This window comes from Manis pentadactyla, chromosome 14, assembly GCF_030020395.1.
Source record: "Manis pentadactyla isolate mManPen7 chromosome 14, mManPen7.hap1, whole genome shotgun sequence".
Taxonomy (NCBI): Eukaryota; Metazoa; Chordata; class Mammalia; order Pholidota; family Manidae; genus Manis; species Manis pentadactyla.
The window spans coordinates 74548873-74564135 of NC_080032.1; the positions used below are offsets into that span (position 1 = coordinate 74548873).

Genomic DNA, 15263 nt, shown 5'->3' on the forward strand with positions numbered 1-15263 from the left:
TGTGACATATAAAGAGATGTCAATAAATGTTAGCGAATATATTACTCTTACTATCCTTATTCCAATGAGGAGAAATTGAAATGTAAGAAGCTTAAGTAGCTTTTGTCCAAGAGCTCATAAGTAGCTGTCGATAGAGGCAGAATTTGAGGCCAATCAAACTGACTTCAGAGCCAATGTTCCTAATCATTATATTAAATTTCCTCTGCTTTTCTTCCACCTAATCAATGCATGTGGACTTTGGAGTCCTCAGATACCGGCATTCTACAATCAGTCTATTGTTGGAGGGAAGCATGGATGACCTGCTTATAGCATTCCTTCTGAAATAACCCAGGAATATACAGACATTTAATATACCACAGAGCAAAATAGTTTATCAGTGGAGAAGGATAAAATATTTCAATGAGCAGCCTGACCAGTTAAATTTGCACTGGAAAAATAAAATAAATTTGGAGCCACTATTACCAAGCAAATACAAAAACTATTTCAGATGATTCAATAAGTTTATGCACCCAGATTAGGGAAGAACTCTTTATTTACTTATTTATATATTCACCTACTTACTTATTTAATTAATCCAGCTGTATTGACATATAAGTGACACTTAACACTCTGTAAGTTTAAGGTACAATGTGATGGTTTGATACACATATACATTGTGAAATGTTAACCACAATTGAATTAGTTTACATAGTCCTCCTCTCACATAATTCCCAAATTATTGTTGTTGTTATGGTGAGAACATCTAAGATTCCATAGCAACTTTCAAATATATAATACAGTATGGTTAACTGCAGTAACCATGATGTGCAATAGATCTCTGGAACTTCTTATTCTTACAGCTGAAAGTCTATACCTTGTGATAAACACCCTTCCATTTCCCCCACTGCCTGGCTTTTGGTAGCTATTACTCTACTCATTTCTATAAGCTTGACATTTTTAGATTCCACATATAATTGGTATCACACAGTATTTGTGTTGCTTTTTGGGACATAGTTCATTAATCATAATGCCCTCAAGGTTCATCCATGTTGTCTCAAATCACAGGATCTCCTTCTTCATAGCTGAGTAATATTCCATTGTGTGTGAATGTGTATGCATAGTCTTGCCACAGGTGCATAACAGTGGAATTAAACCAGGGGCCTGCTGGGGCACAGCTGAAGGGTACAGCTGCAGGTGAACCCAGCAGTACAGGCTGGTGGCAGGGTTTGGGGCCAGACTTAATCTGCCAGGCAGCTGGGGGGCCTGGCTGTCAGTGTGCACTCCTGTGGGCATAGGTTCTTGAGACAGATGAAGTCACAGCAATGGAGCAAAGAACTTCTTAAATGTGGCATAAACTAAAAATACAATAATAGATCTATAAATTCATTTAAGATAAAATTGTTTTTTAAAGTACTGAATTAAGAGGGTGGGTAAAATGGGTGGAGGGGGTTAATTGTATGGCAATAGCTGGTAACTGGACTTTCGGTGGTGATCACTTTGTAGGGTATACAGATGCTGAATTACAATGCGGTAGACCTGAAACTCACACAATGTTAAACATGAATTTTACCTCAATAAAAAAGAAGAAAGAAAAAGACTGAATTAAGACAGTGAAAAGGATTGTATAGAATGAAAAAATATTTCCAACACAAATAATTGGTATAATAAAGATTTTTTTCTCAAATATATAAAAAACACTTATAAATCAACTCATAAGAAACCCAATAGAAATATGGGTGAAATAATTTCACAAAAACCTCACAAATGAGGCTAACCAAATGGCCGAGTAATATATGAAAAGTTCCTTAACATTAACTCTCATTAGTATTCAGGAAAATGCAAATTAGTATGATGAATACATGTTGCTGTTATAAACTGACAAAATTGAGAATTTGATAAAGTTTAACAATACTAAGTGTTAGCAATAATGTGGAGGAACTGGAAATTGTTTATATTCTAATAGTGTTAAACTTAATATGATTAGGTATTTAGTAATACTACAACTTTGTAAAGTGACATTATCAGTTGATATTAAAACACACCTATCCTGTGACCCAGCATTCCCACTACTAGTGGTATATACTGGATAAAATTTCTCAGGTATGCATCAGAATGAATATACAAGAACGTCTATAACAGCATTGTTTGTAAAAGACCAAAATGGGCCAAAGTTGACAAACAGAATTAATTAATTAATATACTGTGATACACTCTTACAATGGGATACATGTAACATGTACAGGCTTTAAACAAAATGTAATATTTAACTCAAAAACTTTGAGATAAATTAAATGGAACTATGTATAATAACCATGATGAAAAATGTCCATGTCTTATACATGAATATAAAAAGTTAGTATTTCTGATTGTACTTTAAAAATCTTTATGGTTAAAATAAACTCTAATCATATTATCTTTAAAAATGTATATTTTTAGCCTGGTTCTTGTATTTTCAAGATTTCCTACTAAAACTGAAGGATATTATTTCTAAATGTCCTTTTAACTAATCCCATGATTCTCTTACTGATCATGTGAAACACTGTCAAAAAAGATAAATAATGATTCTTGCTGAAGCAAATGGGATTTTATGACATCACACTTTGGAGAACCAACAAATATGTAATCTTATCTAGTTTGACAGTTATAAAGGGCAATTGAAAAACTGATTGTGTCTGCTATGATTTTAAGAGGATTAGCATTCAACTAGAAAAAAAATCTTAAAACCTCTTCTCAAGGGAAGGTACTCTAAAAGATGTTATTCTGAATTCACAAATACTGTCACCCTTTCCTTTAGAGACAGAAGAGATTATTATGAAGTATGCCACTCTCTACCACTCTAAAAATGAAATATGTTGTATGTATAGATTTAGCTATTTTCACTATAGTATGGGAAATAAACTTTGCTTCTAATTTCTGAAATTTCAGTATCTTTATCTTTCTATTCTGCTGTACAAATGTAAACACTGCTGATTTACATGCTTTTTAGTAGTAAGTAATAAATAACATTCCAGTATAGGATTTCAATGAGAATTCATTTTTATTGCTATTTCCTGGTTAAGTAAATTGGCTGCTATTTATGTAGAATGTATATTTACGTCGGCCACATATTTCTTTGTTTGGCTTACTTTCAGCCTATTTATTATAGTCCATCTCTCAAAAAATGCAGTGTATGTAGTAAGAAAAATATTTTGGAAGCTGAAAACAAATTTTTTACTATCGACAACTCTGTTTTAATAAGCATACTGAACTTTTGCAAATGAAATCAAGGCATTGTTGACTTTAGAATCCAGTGGGAAAGAAGTAACACTTTCAATTTAGCTCAGTGTCAGATTTGCAAGTGGACTAAAATCTTCTGATTATATTTTGAAAAAAAAGAAACCTTTGTATTCTGGTATTGAAGATTCATGGAATATCAATTAACTTTTGGTAATGTCCTCTTTTTTTATTTAGTGTGGTTAATCTCAGAGATGGGAAATGGTGACTTTAATTTTTTTAAAGCTTAGTTTCATAAATTAGTATACAGACTTCATGACAGACAAACAGCTTTACCCATGAAGCAAAACAAGGACATAACCTCATTGAAGAAGCCTTAGGACTGGGGAATAACATCACTTAAATGAATAAAACAATTATATTTTACATATATACATTATAGAAATAACTGGAGTTTGGTCTTAAATTTAATGGTTTGTATTTTTTTTCTTGGACCTGTTTGAAATATTGAAACATCTGTAATGATTAGGCTGGCACTTTGCCATTCTTTTAGGTTTAAAACCCAAATATATACAGATTCTGAGATGTGTAAATTAGTTATCTTTCTCCTTAAAGGATGAAGGTTATCGAACCATTTCATTCTGTTGATAATACTTTCGGATTTGCCTGTATTCCTGTCCTTATTGCTTTCAACGTTCTGGTCTCATAATAAACTCAATACTAAATTTAACTATCAAGGGAAAAAACTCGGCCTCACTCATGACCTTAATTTGCTGTGAATTTGTAAACCTAATGACAAACTTAGCAGAAATGTTTCTACTTGGCAGGATTCTACTATGACCAAAAAAGTTTCTGAATTTTAGTATAAAGCTCTTTTTTCTGTACACACAATCAAATGGGAAAACATAACAGGACAAGGTATGAGTAAAGAGTGGGGCTTCCATGACCTCATCTAACACTTCACTTTTCCCAAATCTCCAGAGGTTCACCAACCCAGCTCTACAGACTCCATCCATTTGGGGTTTTACAAAGGTTTCCTTACATAGGCACTATTGGTTAAATCATTTGGCCACTGGTGATTGATTCAACCTCCAACATCTCTCCCCTCCCCAAAGGTGAGTTCCAACTCTTTAATTACATTTTTAGTTCTGGCAAAAATCACCCATCCTTAGATTTCCTAAGTGCTTTTCAAAAGTCACCTCATTCACACAACAAACCTTTATCATTCTCGTAGCTTGAGAAATTCCAAGAGTTTTAGGAACACTCTGCCAGAAAAGGGGCCAAACACCAAATATATATTTCTTACTGTGGACCACAGTATCACAATTGGCATGCTGTTTTATGGAGATACCAGTTTTCAGCTAAACTGGGCAAACACCTAAGAGTGCAATTGCTGGACCATATGCCAAAATTTCTTCTCAAGTTTCTGAACTTTTCTGTGTTCCCACCAGCAATGATTATGAGTTCCTCTCGCTCTGCATCCTCACCATTAATTTGCAGTGCTTATTTTCTGATTTTTTTGTTTTCCAACAGATGTAGGATGTCTCAATGCTGTTTAAGAATATAAGTATTTCCACAATGAAAAATGATATTTAGTATCTTTTCACATGACTATTTTGTAAACTTATAGTAATTGAATACAACCATCCCCATTGACACTACCGTTCAAATTGCTATATCTGCCTGGAAAGACCACTTTTGAAGCCCTACTTTCCAAAAAGCCATCCTAAGCACCTATCCTTCTAGACCTATATTAAATTTACTTCTTTGTCATGAAGATTTCTCAGATTCCCCAGTCAGAATTAGACACTCTTATGCTTTTTTCATTTTTAGTTTGATCATCACATCTTCTCAGGGTCTATATTAGAGGCAATTGTGTATTTCATTGTAGTACAGGATCCTTGAGTAAGAAACTGTCCAGTTTATCATCAGTCTGCTGAAGCACTTTTCTTTTTTTTTTTTTTTTTAAGTAATTATTTTTTATTGAAGGGTAGTTGACGCACAGTATTACATTACATTAGTTTCAAGTGTACAACACAGTGGTAGAACATTTATATACATAATTCTAGGTTCCAGCTATCACCCTACCAAGCTGTTACAATATCTTGACTATATTCCTTATGCTATACATTACATCCCGGTTACTTATTTATTTTACCATTGGAAGTCTGTCCTTTCTTTTTTTTTTTTTTTTTTTTTGTGAGGGCATCTCTCATATTTATTGATCAAATGGTTGCTAACGACAACAAAATTCTGTATAGGGGAGTCAATGCTCAATGCACAATCATTAATCCACCCCAAGCCCAATTTTCGTCAGTCTCCAATCTTCTGAGGCATAACAAACAAGTTCTTACATGTAGAACAAATTCTTACATAATGAATAAGTTACATAGTGAACAGTACAAGGGCAGTCATCACAGAAACTTTCGGTTTTGCTCATGCATTATGAACTATAAACAGTCAGTTCAAATATGAATACTCATTTGGTTTTTATACTTGATTTATATGTGGATACCACATTTCTCTCTTTATTATTATTATTTTTAATAAAATGCTGAAGTGGTAGGCAGATACAAGATAAAGGTAGAAAACATAGTTTAGTGTTGTAAGAGAGCAAATGTAGATGATCAGGTGTGTGCCTGTAGACTATGTGTTAATCCAAGCCAGACCAGGGCAACAAAACATCCACGTATGCAGAAGATTTCTCTCAGAACAGGGGGGGTGAGGTTCTAAGCCTCACCTCTGTTGATCCCCAATTTCTCACCTGATGGCCCCCCTGCGACTGTGCCTGTCTTAGGTTGTTCCTCCCTTGAGGAATCTTACCCGTCTCTGGCTAACCAGTCATCTTCCGGGGCCATACAGGGAAATGTGAATTTGGTAAGTGAGAGGGAAGCCTTATTGTTTGAAAAGGTTAGCTTTTTACTTCTTTGCCTATTTATGCCCTGTGGCTTCTATGCCCAGCATTTGTCTTGAGGTATCTTTACCACTTGGAGGAGTTATGATACTTGGTAAATTTGATATGAGGCACGAATTCTATTTAAGGGTTGTAATTACGAAGGAAGAAGAAAAGCTATAGAAGTAGCAGACGGAAGACATGGGAAGATTGATTATTTCTTTGACATATCTTCTTGTAGAGTAGCTTCAGCATATATAGGTTTTAAGCTACTACTTAAATTGCGCACACACATTAACATAATAGGAGTATAGTTACATAACCAAAGCATATCTGTAATTACCAGCCATCTCCAGTGAAACCAAGAAAACCATTAAGGCACCTTAGGCATTTGTGAAAACTTATCTATGATATGGTGGATATTGTCCAACTGAACTTGAACAGTCTGAGAGAAATCAGACAAATTAAAACAACCCATTCCTGGGGACTGTTCACATGCCATATGTTCTTTTAACAGTAAATAGTCTGTAGTTGTAAGACTTTGGAGCGCTACAATTTGCACTTCTCCAAATTCTTGGTTGAGTTCCAACAGTATAGATTCAGTCAAATTTGTTGTTTTACTGTATGCACAGGCCAGCTTAGATATCTCCTTCCTCATTCCCATGGCAAGTCCAGGAACTGGTGGGATGAGTGCATCTACTGCTGTAGCAGTGCGTGGATCTTTGTTGGGGTTTTTTGATGATCATCTTCTGGCATGAGTCTTCCAGAGAGTGCAGATGTTGGAAGTTCTTTTTCATATCGTATCTTAGTTCATTTTCGGGGTAGCCCAATTAGGCTTTGATCCTCTGTATAAACACAAACAGACCCTTTGCCTACACTTTTAAATGCCCTTTATACCCTTGTGTAGAACTCGTTGGAGGTTACCACACAGGAACTGCCCTTTTTTTTTTTTTTTTTTTGCTTTGTTTTTGGTATCACTAATCTACACTTACATGATGAATATTATGTTTACTAGGCTCTCCCCTATACCAGGTCTCCCCTATAAACCCCTTTACAGTCACTGTCCATCAGCATAGCAAAATGTTGTAGAATCACTACTTGCCTTCTCTGTGTTGTACAGCCCTCCCTTTTCTCCTACCCCCCCATGTATGTTAATCTTAATACCCCCCTACTTCTCCCCCCCTTATTCCTCCCTACCCACCCATCCTCCCCAGTCCCTTTCCCTTTGGTACCTGTTAGTCCATTCTTGAGTTCTGTGATTCTGCTGCTGTTTTGTTCCTTCAGTTTTTCCTTTGTTCTTATATTCCACAGATAAGTGAAATCATTTGGTATTTCTCTTTCTCCGCTTGGCTTGTTTCACTGAGCATAATACCCTCCAGCTCCATCCATGTTGCTGCAAATGATTGGATTTGCCCTTTTCTTATGGCTGAGTAGTATTCCATTGTGTATATGTACCACTTCTTTATCCATTCATCTATTGATGGACATTTAGGTTGCTTCCAATTCTTGGCTATTGTAAATAGTGCTGCAATAAACATAGGGGTGCATCTGTCTTTCTCAAACTTGATTGCTGCGTTCTTAGGGTAAATTCCTAGGAGTGAAATGCCTGGGTCAAATGGTAGTCTGTTTTGAGCATTTTGATATACCTCCATACTGCTTTCCACAATGGTTGAACTAGTTTACATTCCCACCAGCAGTGTAGGAGGGTTCCCCTTTCTCCACAGCCTCGCCAACATTTGTTGTTGTTTGTCTTTTGGATGGCAGCCATCCTTACTGGTGTGAGGTGATACCTCATTGTAGTTTTAATTTGCATTTCTCTGATAATTAGCGATGTGGAGCATCTTTTCATGTGTCTGTTGGCCATCTGTATTTCTTTTTTGGAGAACTGTCTGTTCAGTTCCTCTGCCCATTTTTTAATTGGGTTATTTGTTTTTTGTTTGTTGAGGCGTGTCAGTTCCTTATATATTCTGGACGTCAAGCCTTTATCGGATGTGTCATTTTCAAATATATTCTCCCATACTGTAGGGATCCTTCTTGTTCTATTGATGGTGTCTTTTGCTGTACAGAAGCTTGTCAGCTTAATATAGTCCCACTTGTTCATTTTTGCTGTTGTTTTCCTTGCCCGGGGAGATATGTTCAAGAAGAGGTCACTCATGTTTATGTCTAAGAGGTTTTCGCCTATGTTTTCTTCCAAGAGTTTAATGGTTTCATGGCTTACATTCAGGTCTTTGATCCATTTTGAGTTTACTTTTGTATATGGGGTTAGACAATGGTCCAGTTTCATTCTCCTACATGTAGCTGTCCAGTTTTGCCAGCACCACCTGTTGAAGAGACTGTCATTTCGCCATTGTATGTCCATGGCTCCTTTATCAAGTATTAATTGACCATATATGTCTGGATTAATGTCTGGATTCTCTAGTCTGTTCCATTGGTCTGTGGCTCTGCTCTTGTGCCAGTACCAAATTGTCTTGATTACTATGGCTTTATAGTAGAGCTTGAAGTTGGGGAGTGAGATCCCCCCTACTTTATTCTTCTTTCTCAGGATTGCTTTGGCTATTCAGGGTCTTTGGTGTTTCCATATGAATTTTTGAATTATTTGTTCCAGTTCATTGAAGAATGTTGCTGGTAGTGTCATAGGGATTGCATCAAATCTGTATATTGCTTTGGGCAGGATGGCCATTTTGACGATATTAATTCTTCCTAGCCACAAGCATGGGATGAGTTTCCATCTGTTAGTGTCCCCTTTAATTTCTCTTAAGAGTGACTTGTAGTTTTCAGAGTATAAGTCTTTCACTTCTTTGGTTAGGTTTATTCCTAGGTATTTTATTTTTTTTGATGCAATTGTGAATGGAGTTGTTTTCCTGATTTCTCTTTCTGTTGGTTCATTGTTAGTGTATAGGAAAGCCACAGATTTCTGTGTGTTGATTTTGTATCCTGCAACTTTGCTGTATTCCGATATCAGTTCTAGTAGTTTTGGTGTGGAGTCTTTAGGGTTTTTTATGTACAGTATTATGTCATCTGCAAATAGTGACAGTTTAACTTCTTCTTTACCAATCTGGATTCCTTGTATTTCTTTATTTTGTCTGATTGCCATGGCTAGGACCTCCAGTACTATGTTAAATAACAGTGGAGAGAGTGGGCATCCCTGTCTAGTTCCCGATCTCAGAGGAAATGCTTTCAGCTTCTCGCTATTCAATATAATGTTGGCTGTGGGTTTATCATAGATGGCCTTTATTATGTTGAGGTACTTGCCCTCTGTTCCCATTTTGCTGAGAGTTTTTAACATGAATGGATGTTGAACTTTGTCAAATGCTTTTTCAGCATCTATGGAGATGATCATGTGGTTTTTGTCTTTCTTTTTGTTTATGTGGTGGATGATGTTGATGGAATTTCGAATGTTGTACCATCCTTGCATCCCTGGGATGAATCCCACTTGGTCATGGTGTATGATCCTTTTGATGTATTTTTGAATTCGATTTGCTAATATTTTGTTGAGTATTTTTGCATCTACGTTCATCAGGGATATTGGTCTGTAGTTTTCTTTTTTGGTGGTGTCTTTGCCTGGTTTTGGTATTAGGGTGATGTTAGCTTCATAGAATGAGTTTGGAAGTATCCCCTCCTCCTCTATTTTTTGGAAAACTTTAAGGAGAATGGGTATTATGTCTTCACTGTATGTCTGATAAAATTCCGAGGTAAATCCATCTGGCCCGGGGGTTTTGTTCTTTGGTAGTTTTTTGATTACCGCTTCAATTTCGTTGCTGGTAATTGGTCTGTTTAGATTTTCTGTTTCTTCCTGGGTCAATCTTGGAAGGTTGTATTTTTCTAGGAAGTTGTCCATTTCTCCTAGGTTTCCCAGCTTGTTAGCATATAGGTTTTCATAGTATTCTCCATTAATTCTTTGCATTTCCGTGGGGTCCGTCGTGATTTTTCCTTTCTCGTTTCTGATACTGTTGATTTGTGTTGACTCTCTTTTCTTCTTAATAAGTCTGGCTAGAGGCTTATCTATTTTGTTTATTTTCTCGAAGAACCAGCTCTTGGTTTCATTGATTTTTGCTATTGTTTTATTCTTCTCAATTTTATTTATTTCTTCTCTGATCTTTATTATGTCTCTCCTTCTGCTGACCTTAGGCCTCATCTGTTCTTCTTTTTCCAATTTCGATAGTTGTGACATTAGACCATTCATTTGGGATTGCTCTTCCTTTTTTAAATATGCTTGGATTGCTATATACTTTCCTCTTAAGACTGCTTTTGCTGTGTCCCACAGAAGTTGGGGCTTAGTGTTGTTGTTGTCATTTGTTTCCATATATTGCTGGATCTCCATTTTGATTTGGTCATTGATCCATTGATTATTTAGGAGCGTGTTGTTAAGGCTCCATGTGTTTGTGAGCCTCTTTGCTTTCTTTGTACAGTTTATTTCTAGTTTTATGCGTTTGTGGTCTGAAAAGTTGGTTTGTAGGATTTCAATCTTTTGGAATTTTCTGAGGCTCTTTTTGTGGCCTAGTATGTGGTCTATTCTGGAGAATGTTCCATGTGCACTTGAGAAGAATGTATATCCCGCTTCCTTTGGATGTAGAGTTCTGTAGATGTCTATTAGGTCCATCTGCTCTACTGTGTTGTTCAGTGCCACTGTGTCCTCACTTATTTTCTGCCCAGTGGATCTATCCTTTGGGGTGAGTGGTGTGTTGAAGTCTCTTAGAATGAATGCATTGCAGTCTATTTCCCCCTTTAGTTCTGTTAGTATTTGTTTCACATATGCTGGTGCTCCTGTGTTGGGTGCATATATATTTAGAATGGTTATATCCTCTTGTTTGACTGAGCCCTTTATCATTATGTAGTGTCCTTCTTTATCTCTTGTTACTTTCTTTGTTTTGAAGTCTATTTTGTCTGATATTAGTACTGCAACCCCTGCTTTCTTCTCACTGTTGTTTGCTTGAAATATGTTTTTCCATCCCTTGACTTTTAGTCTGTATATGTCTTTGGGTTTGAGGTGAGTTTCTTGTAAGCAGCATATAGATGGGTCTTGCTTTTTTATCCATTCTGTTTCTCTGTGTCTTTTGATTGGTGCATTCAACCCATTAACATTTAGGGTGACTATTGAAAGATATGTACTTATTGCCATTGCAGGCTTTAAATTCGTGGTTACCAAAGGTTCAAGGTTAGCCTCTTTAGTATCTTACTGCCTAACTTAGCTCGCTTATTGAGCTGTTATATACACTATCTGGAGATTCTTTTCTTCTCTCCCTTCTTGTTCCTCCTCCTCAATTCTTCATATGTTGGGTGTTTTGTGCTGTGCTCTTTCTAGGAGTGCTCCCATCTAGAGCAGTCCCTGTAAGATGTTCTGTAGAGGTGGTTTGTGGGAAGCAAATTCCCTCAGCTTTTGTTTGTCTGGGAATTGTTTAATCCCACCGTCATATTTGAATGATAGTCGTGCTGGATACAGTATCCTTGGTTCAAGGCCCTTCTGTTTCATTGTATTAAATATATCATGCCATTCTCTTCTGGCGTGTAGGGTTTCTGTTGAGAAATCTGACGTTAGCCTGATGGGTTTCCCTTTATAGGTGACCTTTTTCTCTCTAGCTGCCTTTAACACTCTTTCCTTGTCCTTGATCTTTGCCATTTTAATTATTATGTGTCTTGGTGTTGCCCTTCTTGGATCCTTTCTGTTGGGGGTTCTGTGTATTTCCGTGGTCTGTTCGATTACTTCCTCCCCCAGTGTGGGGAAGTTTTCAGCAATTATTTCTTCTAAGATACTTTCCATCTCTTTTCCTCTCTCTTCTTCTTCTGGGACCCCTATAATACGGATATTGTTCCTTTTGGATTGGTCACACAGTTCTCTTAATATTGTTTCATTCCTAGAGATCCTTTTGTCTCTCTCTATGTCAGCTTCTATGCGTTCCTGTTCTCTGATTTCAATTCCATCAATGGCCTCTTGCATTCTATCCATTCTGCTTATAAACCCTTCCAGAGTTTGTTTCATTTCTGCGATCTCCTTTCTGGCATCTGTGATCTCCTTCCGGACTTCATCCCATTTCTCTTGCGTATTTCTCTGCATCTCTGTCAGCATGTTTATGATTCTTATTTTGAATTCTTTGTCAGGAAGACTGGTTAGGTCTGTCTCCTTCTCTGGTGTTGTCTCTGTGATCTTTGTCTGCCTGTAGCTTTGCCTTTTCATGGTGATAGGAATAGTCTGCAGAACTGGGACGAGTGACGGCTGGAAGGACTTCATTTCTTGTTGGTTTGTGGCCCTCCTCTCCTGGGAGAACAGCGGCCTCTAGTGGCTTGTGCTGCGCAGCTGCGCGCAGACAGGGTTTCTGCTTCCTGCCCGGCTGCTATGGAGTTAATCTCCGCTGTTGCTGTGGGCGTGGCCTGGCTCGGGCAGCTACTCCAAAATGGTGGAGTCGCGTTGGAGCAGGAGCTGCTGGGAGGCTATTTATCTCCGTAAGGTGCCTCCCTGCTCCCTGCAGCCCAGGGGTTAGGGTGCCCAGAGATCCCGGATTCCCTACCTCTGGATTACGTGACCCGCCCTGCCCCTTTAAGACTTCCAAAAAGCACCCGCCAAAACAAAACAATGCCCACCAAAAAAAAAAGAAAAAAAAATTTTTTTTAATTAAAAAAAAAAAAAAAGTTTTTAATTAAAAAAAAAAAAAAAAAAAAGGTGGTCGTTCGTTTTTCTTTATTCTGCAGTGCCAGCCTCAGGCCTCTGCTCACCGGTCTTTCTGCCCTGTTTCCCTAGTATTGGGGTCCCTATCCATTTAAGACTTCCAAAAAGCGCTCGCCAAAACAAAACAGCAAAAAAGCAAAAAAAAAATGGTCGCGCGCTTTTCTTATGCCCTCTGTCGCCCAGCCTCCAGTGCCCGCTCACTGTTCTTGCTGCCCTGTTTTCCCAGTATCGAGCGCCCTGCACTCTGGCCTGGATGGTGGGGGCTGGGTGTTCGGCAGCCCTGTGCTCCGTCTCCCTCCCGCTCTGCCTGCTCTTCTCCCGCCGGGAGCTGGGGGGAGGGGCGCTCGGCTCCCGCGGGGCCGGGGCTTGTATCTTACCCCCTCCACGAGGTGCTGGGTTCTCTCAGGTGCGGATGTGGTCTGGATATTGTCCTGTGTCCTCTGGTCTTTATTCTAGGATGGGTTGTCTTTGTTATATTTTCATAGATATATGTTGTTTTGGGAGGAGATTTCCGCTGCTCTACTCACGCCGCCATCTTCTGCCCCTCCCCCTGAAGCACTTTTCTTAATAGTCCTTCTTCCTTTTTGAAATAGCTGATGTTATCTGAATAAAATTAATGGATGACTGGAGAAAATATAAAGTGTATGGTGCAAAGAGTCTGGCCGTTTATATATTCCAATAATTAATATTTGTTTAATTTGTAACTGCCAGAAATTGAGCAATAAGGGCAATTCAGACCTGTGATTCTCTAGATCTCTGTAAGGCAGGTGCTAAGGTATAGTCTATAAAAGTGTATTTATTGTATAAGAGAATCTCATGTTAAGGAATGGCAGGTAAAATGGAAATTTATTGATTTTAATGGAGCAATTGATATATATAACATGAAAATCATCCTTCTACAGCTATTACAGTTTCCAGTGACTAATTTAAATAAAATAACATGGATAAAGTATTTGTAATGATCCATTTACATCTATCTGTCTATATCTTGAAATGATTAGAAGAATATAACAATAGTGATTATGTTCGTAATTCTGTACTAGTTTACTTTATCTAAAGATCTCCAGGGTTTTACAAACATTAACATCTCCCTCTTATCCAGTGAGATAAGTACCATTATCCAAGTTTTCAGTGAAGTGCAGGAGGCACAAGGAGATTAAATGGTTTCTTCAAGGTCACCGTCAGTTGTGACAAAGAAAAGGATAGATGTTAGATTTATGAATCTCAGTCTTACGCTTTAACTATCCTTGAGCTCTGTGTATTTGTCACCCAAAGCATCCCGATGAAAAATTGAGAATACAGTAAACAAAGACCGTAACAACAAAAAACAAATTATTTAGATATTTAACCCCATACTGATTAAATAGGTAAAAGCCTTAAACACAAATCTGAAAAGCTAGTTCATAATGAAATATGAATGGAAGAGATGGTGTTACCTTATATGCCAATCAATTTGTATAAAAAAAATATGATTGTGCTTTGAGAAAATTCTTAAAATATCTATCAAGGAAAACACATTCACATGTTGTATCATGTGCAGCTTATTAACATGGCCTACAGCAATATATAGACCTAAAAATTACATTTGGGTAACATATTTTCTTTGCTCTTTGTTTCAACAATCCACCCTGTCAGATTATAAAGGTTAAAATCACTTTTCTAAGTGACCTCTACATAAAGCAAGAATTCTACTGTGAAAGCAGAACAGAATTTTATTCTTTTATTCTGGCAAATCAAGCAAAGGAATTTTTTTTGTACAGATTGCCTAAATAATTGTAAATCTTCAACTGCAAAACATATTTGTTTATCTAATGATTATTTATAAGAAATACAATTAATACCTGTTACAAAGTTACGGACATTCTTTTTGTTGAAACACTTCACTTCTGAGTCTTCTGAAGACAATCCAGTGTTGGCAGAAAATAGGAGTCAAATCATCTGAAGGTTCCTCACTGTCAGCCACATTTCCACCCTTGCAAATAGAGGATGTCTTTGGATCCCTTAATATTTACAGTAGGAGTTCTATCATGTCACCAAATTTGTTATTACCCCATTAATATGCCAGCACCCTCATCTGTTCATAGTCAAATGTGAAAGGACAATAAAAGAGAGAAAGGTCGCGTGGATTGCCCAGTCTCTGATGAGTGTTGTTTTATTTCAATTCCTTTGATCCATGTCTCTCTGCAAGTGACAATAATAAACTGGGTCTATTTAAGGTGTATATTTGGATAAGTTTTGACATATGAATACACCCTTGCAACTACTACCACTGTCAAGATAATAAAACCGCCCACCATGCCTAAAGTTGCCCCATTGTAATTCTCCCATCTTACTTCCCATTCCTTCCTACACCCCTCCATCTGCAAAACCCACAGATCTGCTTTCCCTCACTACAGCCTAGTTTTAATTTTCTAAAATTTTGCATTAATGGAATCATGCAATATATATTCATATTCATGGCTTACTTTATTCAGTTATTTTGCTATTCAGTATATATAAATAGTTCTTTGTTTAAAT

General features: G+C 37.2%; 1 long non-coding RNA gene across 1 annotated transcript in view; it reads right to left on the reverse strand.

Annotated features, from left to right (window-relative positions):
* The window catches only part of LOC130680755 (uncharacterized), a 108107-nt gene extending 93444 nt beyond the window's left edge, over positions 1-14663 (reverse strand). Inside the window, exon 1 of the long non-coding RNA XR_008993800.1 lies at positions 14588-14663. This is a non-coding gene — a long non-coding RNA (uncharacterized LOC130680755). The remainder of the gene's footprint in view (positions 1-14587) is intronic.
* Between the last annotated feature and the right edge of the window lie 600 nt (positions 14664-15263).